Genomic DNA, 14,401 nt, shown 5'->3' with positions numbered 1-14,401 from the left:
GGACACCTGATGGTGTTGTTGTGGTTCCACTTTCGTGTGTCGACACTTTGGGGAAACTGACACTCCTTTCTCTTCCCCCCTCTCTCTCTCTCTCTCTCTTTATCCCTTTCACTCTCTCTCTTTCTTTCTCTCTCTCTCTCTCCAGTGGTCTGCTTCATAATGAACTCTTCATTTAAATGTTGTTTCATATATGGTAGTTTCATATGATTTCATTTATCTTCTCCAAATGCTTGCTTATCACAAAGGTGATGAGGGTTCTTTCTTCATCTTTACAGGTAGTTTGTGACATGTTAAATAACATCTCAGAAACATCTGACGTGTTTGTGAATATCTGATTTAAAAATCAGAAAGAAAATACAACTGCACATTTATTGAATGAATAAACACTTAAAGTTAGCATTGGTACCTCTAAAAATTATTTATTACAAAGAATGTATATCAAATAATATTTTTCTGTTAATGACCATTACAAAATTGGAGATCTAATCCAATAGAAAATTGTTTTTGCAACATTAAGTATGAACAAATAAAAGGAAGATTACTAACTTCATGAAACCATACATCTAAAAGTTAAAAAAAACTTTTCAGTAAAACATTATTAGTAATATTAAAAATGAATTAAAAATCAGATATGCTAAAGCATAAAATATTAAACAGTATTCTCAGTCTATTTGTCTCCTTGGAATTTTCTATAGTTCATGATTTAAATTTCAGGATTCTTTTTATTTTTTTATTTTTTTATTTTTTTTGCTTTTATTCCAAACTAAAAACTGAGTTTTGATTTGTATTTCCAAAGGGGTTTCCTTTATGTACAAGTTACTTATTTGCTCATTTCTCCATGGAGAGAAAGAGCATTTCTTTTTAATCCTTTTCCATAAAACAAAATATAGACACCCCTATTTTTAGAGGAATAGTACCAATTTTATTTCTTTCAAAAATGCATTATTATAGAATAATTTAGATAAAACATCACAAAGTTCACATACAGTCTTATCATCTTAACACTTTAATTCTTTTCATTTTTATATTAGGGTGAAGGCCTATAAATACGAGTTTTGAATTCTGTGTCTTCAAATCTAAGTATCATAAGAATTTTTATACTGTGTGTAATTATAATATCTAATGGCTATGTAATACTCTGTCACATGACATTTCAAAATTGTCTAAATCATTTTCCTACTTTTTAACCAAACCAGGTTGTCATTTTTAAAATTGTGGTTAAATACACATCACACAAAATTTATCATCTTAACCAATCCTAAGTGTACAGTTTGGAAGGGTTAAGTATATTCACGTTCTTATGCAGCCAATCTCCAGAACTCTTTTCTCTCTTGCAAAACTGAAATCCCATATCCATTAAACAACAACTATTCTTTCTCCCTCACCTGCAGCCCCTGGCAACCACCGTTCTCCTTTCTGTCGCTATGAATTTGACTACTCTAGGTACTGCATGTAAGTGAAGTCACAGTATTTGGCTTTTTGTGATGAGCTTATTCCACTTAGCATAATGTCTTAAAGGTTCATTCACATTGTAGCAGGTATCAGAATGCTCTCAGTATGTAAGGCTGAAAAATATTCCGTTGTACCTGTATACAACTTTTGTTTTCCTTTCGTCAGTCAGTGAACCCTTGGGTTGCTTCCACCTTTTGGCTATTGTGGATACTGCTGCTGTGAACATGGGTGTACAAATGTCTGTTAAGACCGTGCATTCAATTCGTTTGAGTATATACCCAAAATGGAATTGTGAGATCATATGGCAACTCTATTTCTAATTTTTTAAAGAATTGTACCTTTTTCCATAGATGCTGCACCATTTTACGTTCCACCAACAATGCACAAGAGTTGCAAATTCTCCACATACTCACCAACACCTGTTATTTTCTGGGTTTTGTGGGAAGGGCTTTGTTTTGTTTGTTTCTATAGTAGCCATCCTAACGGGTATGAGGTGGTATCTCGTAGTGGCTTTGATTGGCACATCTCTGACGGTTAGTCCTACATAGATCTCTCAGTGTGCGTATTTGGCCCCTTGTATATCTACTTTAGAAAAATGTCTATTCAAGTTCTTTGCCTATTTCTTAGTTGGGTGATTTGCTTTTGTCTTTGAGTCAGAGAAGTTCTTTATATATTTTGGATATTAACATCAGGTTATCATTCAATTTTGCAATGAATGTCTATGTGGATATATTTTTCTCTTTGCTTGAATTATTCCTTTAGGTAAATTTTCAGGATTGAAAATTTGGCTTGAGGAATATAACGTATTAAAAAATCTTGACTTTCATTGCCAAACTGCTTCTTCAAAGAGTCTTACTTAACCTCAGCATCATGGCAATGAAACAGGATACTAATAATGCCAAAATTTCACTAGCAAAATTAGTTTTAGCTTTTTTTCAATAATGACTATAAAAATGTTCATCATTGTCTGTATTTGCATTTCTTTGATTACTGGTACAGTTGAGTACAATTCCATAATTTACATTCCTTTATTTATTAATAGTTTGATCACATGTTTGCCTATTTGATCACATATTTGCCTAATTTGGATGTTTATCTCATGATTTTTCAAATATTCTGCAGTATTATCTCTACATATATTTTTATTTTAGCCATGTTTTAGTTTTCACTATAAAAAAAGTTGTGTGTGTATGCATAATAGTTGATTAAATCTTTCTGAGTTTTAAAATGTGATACTAGATTCTACTTCCTGCTGTATTTTCAATTGTATGTTTTCTATGATTCTTTCTTTAAAGCAAGGTCAACTTGTACAAATTTTTTCAAGGTACCTCACAATCGACACGCTGGAGCTGTGGAATTTACACAACCTGCTGCCCTCCTGAGTGGTGACCAAAATGTCAGCCTATGCTATTACGTGGCCAGCTAAACATATTTGTGGAAGAAAATGCATCTTTTGGAAACATAGCACCAATAAATAAAGTGGCCTTCAGGGGCAATGAAAGTGTCTTGGTGTCAGCAGCAGCAATCAAAGCCATATCGGAAGCACCGTGGCCAAGAAAAAAAGGTGAGGTGTCCCAGCTTAGGGGGGAAATGCTGAGAAATGTTGTCCCATGAATTTTACAGGGACAATAAAATTAAAGTCTCTGACCACAGAGGGTCTTTACAAGGATCCAGGATGAGTGATGATATTAAATCTTGAGACCTTGGCCAAATTCCAACTTGGGTAATTGCACTCGGTCAATTTAAAATTCCCTTCATAGTTTCTAATGCACTGCCCTCCAGGGCTTCCTGATGCCAGCTTCCTGTATGCCGTTGCTCTGCATTGATAAGTAACTGGTACCTTCTACCCTGGAGAAGACCTTGAAGCCACCGGGGGAAGTCATTATACATGCAATTTGATCTATTACTTTTAGGAATTCCACTTTCAAACACGTAGACAGTTATATGGAAAAGTCTAGGGGTCAGTAAGTGTGGCATATTTGACTCGGGTATAATCCCATGACCCTACCGACCCCATATCAGTAGATGGGGACAGTAAAAAAGATCTTTAGACTTTTGATCTGACAGTCTGAATTCTAGTCTAACTGCTCTCTTATTACATGTGTGACCTTAGGCAACCCATTCCCTTACTTATCCTCTTTCAAAGGTTTCCTACGGTTGCAGACAACAGTGCCTTAACGTGGCCAGACCAGCTTCCTATCTTATCTCTACCTACTCCCAGGGGTAGAGATTATAGACAAGAAAACTGGGACATTTCTTTTCACCTTGCTGTGCACGTACATGCCACTATGCATCTGTCCTTGCTGCTTCTCTTGCCTAAGTGCCTCCTCCCTCCCTCTCTTCTTGACAAATCCTATCCATCTCTCAAGATGAATCTCAAATACCATCTCCATAAAACCTTGCCTGATTTCCCAGCTGGAAGTCATCTTGCATTCCATAGTATGACCATGAGTGTGCAGAGTTGCCATAGCTTTCTGAAGAAATACTGGATTTTACATTTATTTACTAGTTGTTTAAAATCTCTGAACTGTTTTGATCTTTATTTTCATGTAGTAACCTTTCTAAATAGCAAAGCAGATCTCAAGTAAGAAAACAACATTATAGTTCATTTGAGGTTAATAAGCAGACTCAACCACAGTTGGAAAAAACTCTCAATTGTTCTTCTTTCCTGTGGACTTTATGTGATATTCAATCACTAGAAATGTGTAAACTTTACCAAATGTATTTTAAATTCAATTAGTTCTTAAGGGAAAAAGTGTGGAGTCGTTCTGTCAGATAAATGCAATTTAAATACATATTTTTCTTTTCTTTTTCTTTTTTCTTTTTTTAATTTTATTTTTTATTGAAGTGTAGTTGATTTACAATGTTAGTTTCAGGTGTACAGCAAAGCAACTCAGTTATCCATATACATATGCATATTTTTCCAGATTCTTTTCCCTTGTAGCTTATTATAAGAAATTAAATGTAGTTCCCTGTGCTATACAGTAGGTCCTTGTTGTTTATGTACTTGATATATAATAATGTGTAAATACATAGTTTTTAAATGCAGTTTCTTTCAGAGTCAGGTTCAGTGGCCGTTTATGAACTTTTTTGCATTTATATTTAAACTGACATATATTCTTAGAAACGCAACCCTGGAAGATAACTGAAGAATCGGCAAGTCCAGCTGTCTATGTCAAATTTCACTTTCTAGAATCCCTTCTGGAGCGAGGTGATCCATCTCTCTCACTGTCACAACCCACACATTGGCATGAAAACCGGGCACCTCTAACTAGTAAATACAAAACCATTCAAAAAATAATAAAAACAAAATAAAAAAGCCACAGGTGATTTACACGCTTAGTTGTAAGGGCGAATGATGACTGTTCTAGTACAATATTGCCAAGTCCATGATCATCTTAAAGGAAAGGAACTAGAAGCTCAGGAAGCAGAAGTGGCTGTGTGCAGATCACACAGAGGATGAGAAACCAAACCCAGAGCAAGCTCAGGTCACCTAGCATCAATCAAGTGCACCCTTTGCCTCTTTACTCTCTGACATCTTCGCTCTTCCTTATCTTTATCAGGATTTTCCTGTGTCTAAGCTAGCTCTCTGACCACGTTAAATGTTACAGGTTACAACTGTAGAAACACAACAAACCAGCATGTTAATTATTGATCATTTTCAAAATTAGATGCAGAAGTCTCACTGTCTCTTCTCGTTCTACTGCTCGGGATTCAGAGGCAGCCAGGTTTGCCCAGGCTCAGTGATGCCTCTAGTGGTATTGCTTCACGGAGGTCACCTCTGACCCGAGGAAACGAACACGCTCCCCAAAGGGAAGCTGTCGCTTACCAACTAATTCGTTCTCTAGGCAGGTTATGACTCTAGAGCTCCTGAGTTCTCATGAATAGCACGTACGTGAATGAAAACTACAGGCGGACTATTTTACCCCAACAGAAATGAAGATATTGACACCATATTAAGTGAAACTCTGTTGCCGTGGTGATGTGATTTTCTTGGTTGTGTTTACTTTGTGAAAATCGATCATGCAGTAATCACGTGTGATTTCTGCAATTCAATGTCTTTATGTTACACTTCCATAAAATGATTATTGTTAATAATAACAACAGTCCTAAGAAAACAGCAGTGCCTGAGCCTGACATTTAGAGCAGGGCAGAGAGTGAGGGTAAACCACAAGTTCTAGAGTCAAGCTTCACAACCCAGCTTTATGGCTCCTAGCTCTGTGATGTTCGGCAAGTCCTTACCTCCTGGGGACCTTTTCTCATCTCTTTTAAATAAGAAAAATAAATACCTACCTCATGGAGATGCTGTGATGATAACATAATATTTGTAAGAAGCACCAGGCTTAGAGAGCACCTGGCCCTCAGCAGGCATTAGTAACTCTTTCATTTGTTCAAATATCTTTTATGTCAAGCACCATTTTGGTATATAAAAGCCAATAAGTCACAATTCTTGCTCTCTAATGAGTCATCTCAATAGTATTTTCCCCATTTTTATGCCAGCAACCAGTTAAAGTCCATTCCACCACCCTTTTCTCCCACTACTGTCCACATGTTCTCCAGCTAGAGTCAGGGGAGTCTGACTGTCCCCCTTTCCCATCTCTCTGGGCCACGTGCAAACCCCTTCCTCTGGGCTCACACACAATACCGTGCTCTCTTTCCAAAGGCATTTACCACATCACTTGCAGTTATTTTATTTCTGTATTGAAAAATTGTTGAATGAATGAATGAATGCATATTTTTCCTGTGTCCTGTGGAGTCTTTCTTCTGCCTTCTTTGTCATCATACACCTTAATTTCACCTCTCCTTCCAGTCCCTGCTCTGACACCCCTTCTGTTTCTTTCCTTGATCCTCTCCACAGAGACAATTTTCTCTCCTCAATACTCCGAGAGTATGCCGTATGAACATTTTTGTGGACCTCAGTGTAGCATGGGAAACCGTGGCTTTCAGAATCTGTAAAACCTGGAGTTAGCTGTTGTGTTCAACCTTGACTCTCTGTGTGTTCTTAGGTGAGTAAGCGTCTGTGACTCCAATATTTCATCACTAAGAGTAGGGAAAACCATATCTTCCTCTTAAGGCTATGGCAAAGTTTAGAAATAATGCATGTTCGAAGGGTATACCACATAGGACTTGTTCATTGAAGAGGAAATACTAGTTCAGCCTTGTATTGTATCATCTATGTAAGCATTGTGTCTTTTTCTATAGAAAAAGAGCCACATCAACCCTATTTCAGCATTGCTCACAGTGCTCATAGAGAGCAAATGTTCAACACATGTTTGAATAAACGAATGAATAAAAGATAAAACAAATTTCCCAACGCTGGTGGCAGAGAAAGAATCCCATCCACAGTCTCTGAGTCCCAGATGACTAGTTGGAAATCCCTCTCTGGAGATGAATAATATAACAAGTGCCTGCCTGCTAGGGGATCATGCAGGCTTCCTGTTGCTGCACAGGAAAAAAAAAAAAAAAAAAAGGCTGAAAGGCACTGTTCTCTCAGATTGCTGTAGGAACAAGCAAATTTTATCATGATTTTAACTGGCCCTGATTGATTGTTAGTCACCAGATGGTGACCAGTTTAGACTGAGTCTCCCCTAAAGCATACTGGGAGGGGTCTGGCTTATGGGATAATACAGGTGATGGTATCTGTGTGAACAGCCTGCCTCCTATTTGATTAGATTTTGGAGGCTGGAAGCTGGTAAATGTGTTGTTAACTACTTACAAGGCTAAGTTAGAGCCATAAAGGTAGGTTCCCCCTTTTTGCATGCGAAGTTCTTGTCTTTAAATTTCCTGCTGTAGTGAAGTGTCAACATTGCATAATCACCAGCCTCCAAGACTTTATTAAAATCCTGACCTTTGCTTCAAAGCTTCTGTTTGGAAGGAGAAAAGCAAGGAGAGAAAATTAGGTCTTTTCTAACCGTCTCCGGGAGCTTTAGGCCATAGGCCAGGAAGACTCAGGCTGTCTTTTGGAAAACATGTCTTTGCCCGTCACCCTGCCACTCATCTAGATCTGCTCCCGTGGAGGTGCTGGAGGAGCATTACGGTGCAGACAAGCATTCCAAGGGGGAGAAGCCAGTCCTGAAGGAGAAACAACGGGGAGTGCGGGGCACTGATTCTCTCACTGTGGCTATCCCCTGGGGGAACTAGTGACCTCTAAGAACTGCAGAGCTCTTAACACATTAACAACTCGATCCAAACCCCTGCACCAAGGGACTGGACCAAACTCTAGCCCGGCTTCTATCTGTGTAAGGTTGTCTCCCTGTGATGACCCCCACCTCTCATTAAAATGCCTGCCTGAGCAAGCTCAAGGCTGCCAGGGAAATTTACTGTTTCTTCTGGCCAACATCTGATGATCTGACTTCCCTTTCTTAAAGCACTTAGGGAAAAGGGCTTACACTTGTAAATATGTATCTATTACAAGTCAGAAGTGTCTTTCTTGAGGACCTGAGAGCCACTTCTTTGAAATGTTATCCTCTGGAAGGCTAGGGCCTCTGACTCCCAGTCTCTGTGGGAAGACAGAATCCTAACTTCAGTAACCGCCAACCAGCAGTTACAGTTGGCCCGATCTGATTTACATTGACTGACCCCTTGTAGTTTTTCACTTCTCTGACTCTGCTGAACCCCTACCTTCTCCCCTCCTTCATTCTCCCTTTAAAATGCCCAAATCTCCTCTATACAGATTGGAATGAGGCTCAGGTCTTTCCTGGACTGTCAGGAGTTACTGAATAAAATCTGTTTTCACTGCTTTAACTAATGTCTGTCTTTGACACCTCCATGTGGGAGAAGCCCCCATTGCTGGAGTTCACCTCCACTCCTGTGCAAAGAGAGTTCCGGACAGGATGCAGAGTTCCCTTTTCACTTTTCATCTCTCAGGGCGGCACTTAACATAGCCTGCTAGGTTGAGGATATGAATGAAGAAAGCCTCCCACTGCATAGCCAAATGTCCTCTTCGAAAGCACTCGGGTTTCAGTTGTTAGATGTATGTGTCTGGGCACATGAGCATCCACCTCTGACAAGACAGGGCTGAGTTCTTAGGAATCTTCACCTTAACATGACTTGGCTCGATCTGCTTGTTTTCCTGGTGAACCAAACTGAGGGGACAGAGGCAGAAAGGAGGAAGAGGGAGAGATGACTTGGAAACATGGGGCACTGTCGGGGAGTGAGGAAATGCCTGATTGAGTCCTACAGGGGGCTGTGGACAGCTGAGAGCACCTCGTGGCTTGGGTGGGGATGGAAGCAAAAAGGGCAGAGAAGTATAAAAGGTGGGAACATACAAGGGAATGGAGGGTGACGTAATTATTTTTTCCCTTTCTCACATTTTTCCTTTTGGCTCAGTCCTGCTCTTCGCCTTCCTTCCAAAAATTTAAAGTAAAATGTCTCTGTACTGAACTTTCTTTACCTTGGTCCCAGCCAAGAAAAGCTATTTATTGTTATATTTCTTCTCTTCCAATTATTCTGGCCTGGCAAAAAGGGTAAAGCAATGGTGGGGGCAAGAAATTAGTTACTTAATATCTTTGGGTCTCAGTTTAACAATGAGAGATCCCTACTTCAACCAGATCCCTACTTCAACAAATGTTTATTAAATGAGTACAATTGCAAATACTGCCTATTTGCTAGGGAGACAACATATTACCCCCCTGGAGCTTACATTCTAGTGGAAGAAACAGTCAATAAACAAATCCATTGAAATGTGACATAATAGGGAATGAAAGGAGTGGGATTTGATATAGTTGTCAGGATAGGCTTCGATGAGAAGGCGACAGTTGAGCAGGGATGTAAATGAAGTTAGGGAGCAAGCCATGAGGAAGAGCATCCAGACACAGGGAACAGCAGGTGCAAAGGCCCCTGCCTGGGACCATGTTAGTGCTCTGGGGAAACTGCAAGGAGCACACGGTGAGAGATTTGAGGAAGTAATCCAGTGTCAAGTCAGTGTCAAGTCAGTGTCAATTCAAGACCTTGCCTAGAAATATTTTTAATCATGATGACTAATCACTAATTATCTGAGAGTGGAATATGTCATAAGATTACTAGTGGAAATAATAATTAATACTTACATAGGACTGCATATGTGCCAGTCTCTTTTCCAAGTGTTTTTCTTATATTCACTCATTTAATTTTACAACCCTATGGTGTAGATACTATCTTCAGTGTTATTTTATAGATGATGAAATTGAGAACTGAACTACAAAGAAGTTAAGTAGCATGAATGTTATATTAATATGTTATAGAAGGTGAACTTGAACCCAAGTAGTCTAGCTCAGAGGTGCTTGACCTCAACCACTAGCCTGCATTTATTCTGATTTCCGTTTATAAGAATCACTCTGAAGTGTGGGGAAAGACTTTGGGGGGACACGAATTTAAGCACAGGGGACCAGTGACGGGGGAGAGGATAGTGACTTGGACTTTGCTGGTTGTGGTGAGGAAAGAAATAGTGGTCAGATTTGAGTTGTGTTTTGAATGTTAAGGAAACAGATATGCTGATGGATTGCTTATGAGCTCTGAGAGAAAGAGAAGCATCAACCATGAAAGCCAACTCTCTGGCCCTAGCAACTGGGTAAAAGGTAATACTTCTTACAAAGCTGAGAAAACTGAGGGAGGAGGTGGTTTGGTGAGGGGTAAACATAAAGTGTTTGTTTTGAAAGTGTGAAGTTTGAAATGTGTATGAAACATCTAAGAAGAACTAGGAAGGAAGCAATAAGGTAAACAGAGTCAGGGGTTCCTACTATAGATTTCAATTTGCAAGTTTTTATCATACAGATGTCTGAGATGAGATCCCCTAGGGAGGGAATGTAAGTACACCAAGGATTGAGCTCTGGGACATTCTAATTTGCAAAGATCAGAAGAGGTAAAGGATCTAATGAAAAAGTCTAGAAAGGAGCAGCAGATGAAATCGATGGAAAACAAGGAGTCAAGTAAAAAGGAGTTTGAAGGAGGAACTGAACAACTATGTCTGATGCTGCTAAGTAGGTTCAAGTAAGATGAAGACCAAGAACTGGCCGCTGCCTTGGGCAGAGTGAAGGTCACTAGATAACCTTGACTATGGAGGTTAGGGACAAAAGTCTGCTTGGACTGGGTTCAAGGGAAAAGCAAAACTCTGAGGCCCCCTTTACAACTATTGCAAAATGATTCAAGATAACCTGAAAAAAAAGGTAGAAGGTAGTAGCAGAGGGGAGAAGAGAGTAATAATGCTTTTCCAAATATCTAATCAATTTTTGAGCATCTCTTGTGCACACAGAACTGGTAGGCACTGATACCAATGAGTTTGCAGCCTCATTCACTCATTCATTTGGGCCAAAATTGTTCATTGAAGGCCTAGTTTGTTAGTTTCAAAATATTTTTTCTCTGTTGTTACAATAACATTTACCATTAAGCAAATTTAAAAAGGAAAAATACTCTGATAATTCTGACACATTAACATTTTCTACATTCCTTTCAACTACTGTCTATATGTTTCATACCTTTTACACAATCTTACGTTGTCAGCCTTTTCCTTTGTAGACATTTTTCATAATATGTTCGTCATGACAGCAAATGCTTTGTTGTGTGAATATACAGCATCAGTTATCTAATCATTTTCATTCCCAGTCATTTATGTTATCTTCAAATTACGATATATAATACTGTGATTACTTGTCTATATGCCTGTCATTGTGCTTAAACTATGAGTAGCTCCTGAAAGTCCAAGATTACATTTGGTTCAATTCTGAATCACCAGCATGTGTCTGGCACAGAGTCAGGACTTCTAGGAAGCACACGGACAATCTAGTGAAGTGGTTAAGAGCAAGAAGACTGCTCCAGTTCTCATTTTGCATTCTCATCTTGTAAGCTTGTGACCTTGGGCAAGACACAGCTTCCCTATGTCTTATCTATAAATTGGAGATAATAATAGTACCTTCTAGATTATTGTGAGAATTAAATTACCTAATACATGCAAAATGCCTGCTACATTGTGAGCACGTTACATAAGTGCTTGGTAAATGTATTATGTAAGGAAAACAAAAATCGATGCCCTGAAATATATTTAATGAGTGAATAAGAAATCAAAGAACAGTTTTATTTCTGCTTCATGCAGTAAACTTTTAAAATTTGGGGTTGTTTCTTTTTTGTTTTAGTAACCGTGGTGTGTGTATGTACTGTGTGCCAACTATCTTGAGACAATAAATTTCTCAGGATTAATTTCCATAAGTGATATCAGTAAACGCAACAACATGAACATTGCTACAGCTTCAATTATACTGTTGTTTTAGCTTGGGGAGTTAAACCCTGTGACGGTAGGGACAGTGTCTGAGTTTTGCACTGATGTCCATCTTTAGTCCTTAGTACTTAAGAGAGTGGTGCCTCCTAGCTCCACATGCTAATTCACCAGGACTTTCTTTTATGTCTTTTTTTTTTTTCCTTCTCTTTAATTGCTTTCTTTGGATCTCAATTTCTTGAATAAATAAATAAGATTCAACTCTAAGAGCAGAAGGAAAGTCAAGGAGGTGGTGGTGAGTAAAGCACGTGGAAGGAGACAAATGAACTTGGTAGAGGGCCTTTGTCAGAGAGTCTCAGAAATGGGGACGATGAAGGGCTTTGACAACCAGGAAGAAATCGTGCTGGATTACCAATAGAGAACAACAGAAGATTCTTGAGCAAAGGAGTTGAAAGCCATTGTAAAGCTTCTCACGATGACTAGGCAGACTGTCATCTAGAGTGGGAGAGGGTGTCTGAGAGTTCTTGTGGAGATCTGGAGAAACGGGAGTTTGTGAAAGGGACTGATTCTTTTGAGATTGTTTGCTTCTGTAACGATTATTTCATTCATTCACGCATTCAGTATACATGTACTGAGCACCTCCTTTGCGCCCGGCGCTGTACTAGGCACACTGGGTGTACCCCAGGGAAAATAACAGATTCCGTCTCGCTGTCATGAACAGTTGTCTGTTCCCATGACTGTCACTTGTAGCGGAGCAGGAGTTCCGGACCACCGAGACCGAGTCTGTTTCTTCCTGTCGCGCTCTGGGCTCGGCACAAGGTCGGGGCGCAAATCCTGAGGCCTGAGTTGCTTCACGGCCTTGGTGCAGTGAGCTAAATACACAGAGCCGGGAAGAAAAGGCAAGGGTGGTAGCGATCTCAACTGTCAGCCCAGGATCCGGCAATGAGCGCAAGTGTGTACAGCCGGGGCGCATCTGCCCGGAGCGCCGGGCAGCGCGCCGAGCTGCCGGTCCCGCGCTCTCCCTCCCTGCGCGCCCCAGCCGGCCCAGGCGGAGGCCGGGCGCCGAAGGGCCTAGCGCGGCCTCGGGGCGGCGGGCGGCGGGCCCGGCGCGGCTCCTCCTCGCCGCGGGCGGGGCTGCTCTCGGTGCCGCCCCGCGGCCTCGGCTCTGGGAAGCTCTGAGAGCGGGCGGCTGGCGAGAGCCGAGGCGGCGGGAGGAGCCGGACCCGCGTGGCGGCGGCCAATCGCGCCGCGCCGGGGGAGGAGCCCCAAAGGGGGAAAAAAGAAAGTGCGGCGGAAAGTAAGAGGCTCACTGCGGGAAGACTGGCCGGATCGGGGTCCCCGGAGCTCCGCTTTGGCCAGGCGCACCGAAAGAAGCAGTGCTGGGCGATCTGGCACCCATCCCCACTGCCTTCGCTGCGCCCGCGCTGCTTCCCAAGAAAGGTGAGTCTCTCACGGCGATGAGGGCTCGGGGGATCACCGATCTACAGAATCTCAGGGTGGAAAGATTCTTACAGATCGTCTCCTTCAACCCTGTTTTCCAGAAGGGCAAACTGAGGCACAGAGAGAGGCAGCGGCTGGGATAGATCAGCTAGTTTGTGCTGTGGCCAGGACTCGAACCCACTGTCCAGAGCCCCATCTTTGTAGGCATCTAAGTAACGCGGTCTTGGGATGGCTGCGCGTAGCTGTACCCCTCTCCCAGCTCTTTAAAGGATTTACCCTGCTAGACCCGCGCCTTGGTTTCTCCAGAGTGCTGCTGTGAACGGTGAGGATAGAAGGGGGCAGTGTGTCCCAGCGTGCCCACTGGGTATCACGTCCATTCCGGCCTGGACCTGTGGCAGCCTGGGTACAGACTGCTTGCAGCTTCTCTCTCTCTTCCCCTGACCTGTTTTCTCAGAAAGATGCCCCGCCGAGGGTGTCCATCAGACTCTTGGTGGAGTCGCTGGAGAGGTGAGGGACGCGTGGGCGCCAGTCATCTCGTGCGGTACAGTGATCTTTCTAGCCCCGGAGAAGCAATCCAGTCTATCTCCCGCAGGTCTGCCAGCCCTGGCGGTCCTGTGGGAGACAGGATGCTTCTCATACAGGACTGGGTGACCTCCCGCAGCCATAGCTCCTCTCGCTTCTAAGTCCTGGGAGAGAACAAGGAAGCTGAGTTAAAGAGAAAAATCACAAACATAAAAGCAAACTTCTGTCGTTTCCTTTAAGAGCCAGTCCCCAGCCTTCCTTGCCTCCACCCCCTAGTTGTGAAATTGTGAAACTGGGCGCTGCTCCGCAGAGCTCAGGTTAGCTCCCGGCTGAGGAGGAGGATTTACCTGGCTTTGACTCCAGCTCTTCTGCACATTATCTATGTGAACTTGGGCAAGTTATCCAATTTTTCTGATACTCCGGTGTTTTTTTTTTTTTTTTCTCCCCAGCAGTACAATGGAGATTCTAATGGTCACAAGTCCTTAAGGCACTTGGGAGGATGAAATGGGTAACAAATAACACGGTTAGCACATTGCCTGTTCTGACACATGGCCAGTTTGACACTGATGACAACAATTGTAAACATTACTACGCAGTAACCCTGGAGACAGTGGGTTCTTAGAAGGCTGGTTTTTCAGATAGAGTGACTTTTTTTTTTAAATCTGAATGTTGTGGTGTTTCCTTCTTTGGAGTTTGCATAGCTCTTTTATAGTGTTTTCTGAATGCCCTCTACATGTGACTTTGATCATAGATGCTTGACTTGGAATATAAAATGTTTCTCAGTGATGCTAGTCCCTGACA

At 41.6% G+C, this 14,401-nt stretch overlaps 1 protein-coding gene across 2 annotated transcripts in view; it reads left to right on the top strand.

Annotated features, from left to right (window-relative positions):
• Positions 1–12,864: 12,864 nt before the first annotated feature.
• IL1RAP (interleukin 1 receptor accessory protein) overlaps positions 12,865–14,401 on the top strand; it is a 116,135-nt gene continuing 114,598 nt past the window's right edge. The window contains exon 1 of one of the 2 annotated variants that reach the window (XM_045519789.2): positions 12,865–13,078. The gene's annotated coding sequence lies outside the window, so the exon portion shown is untranslated. The remainder of the gene's footprint in view (positions 13,079–14,401) is intronic. The other variant, XM_010959255.3, reaches the window with a different exon arrangement.

The sequence above is a fragment of the Camelus bactrianus genome, chromosome 1, assembly GCF_048773025.1.
Source record: "Camelus bactrianus isolate YW-2024 breed Bactrian camel chromosome 1, ASM4877302v1, whole genome shotgun sequence".
NCBI classification, from domain to species: domain Eukaryota; kingdom Metazoa; phylum Chordata; class Mammalia; order Artiodactyla; family Camelidae; genus Camelus; species Camelus bactrianus.
Note: the sequence above shows the minus strand (reverse complement) of the source record. Positions and strands in the feature narration are given on the sequence as shown.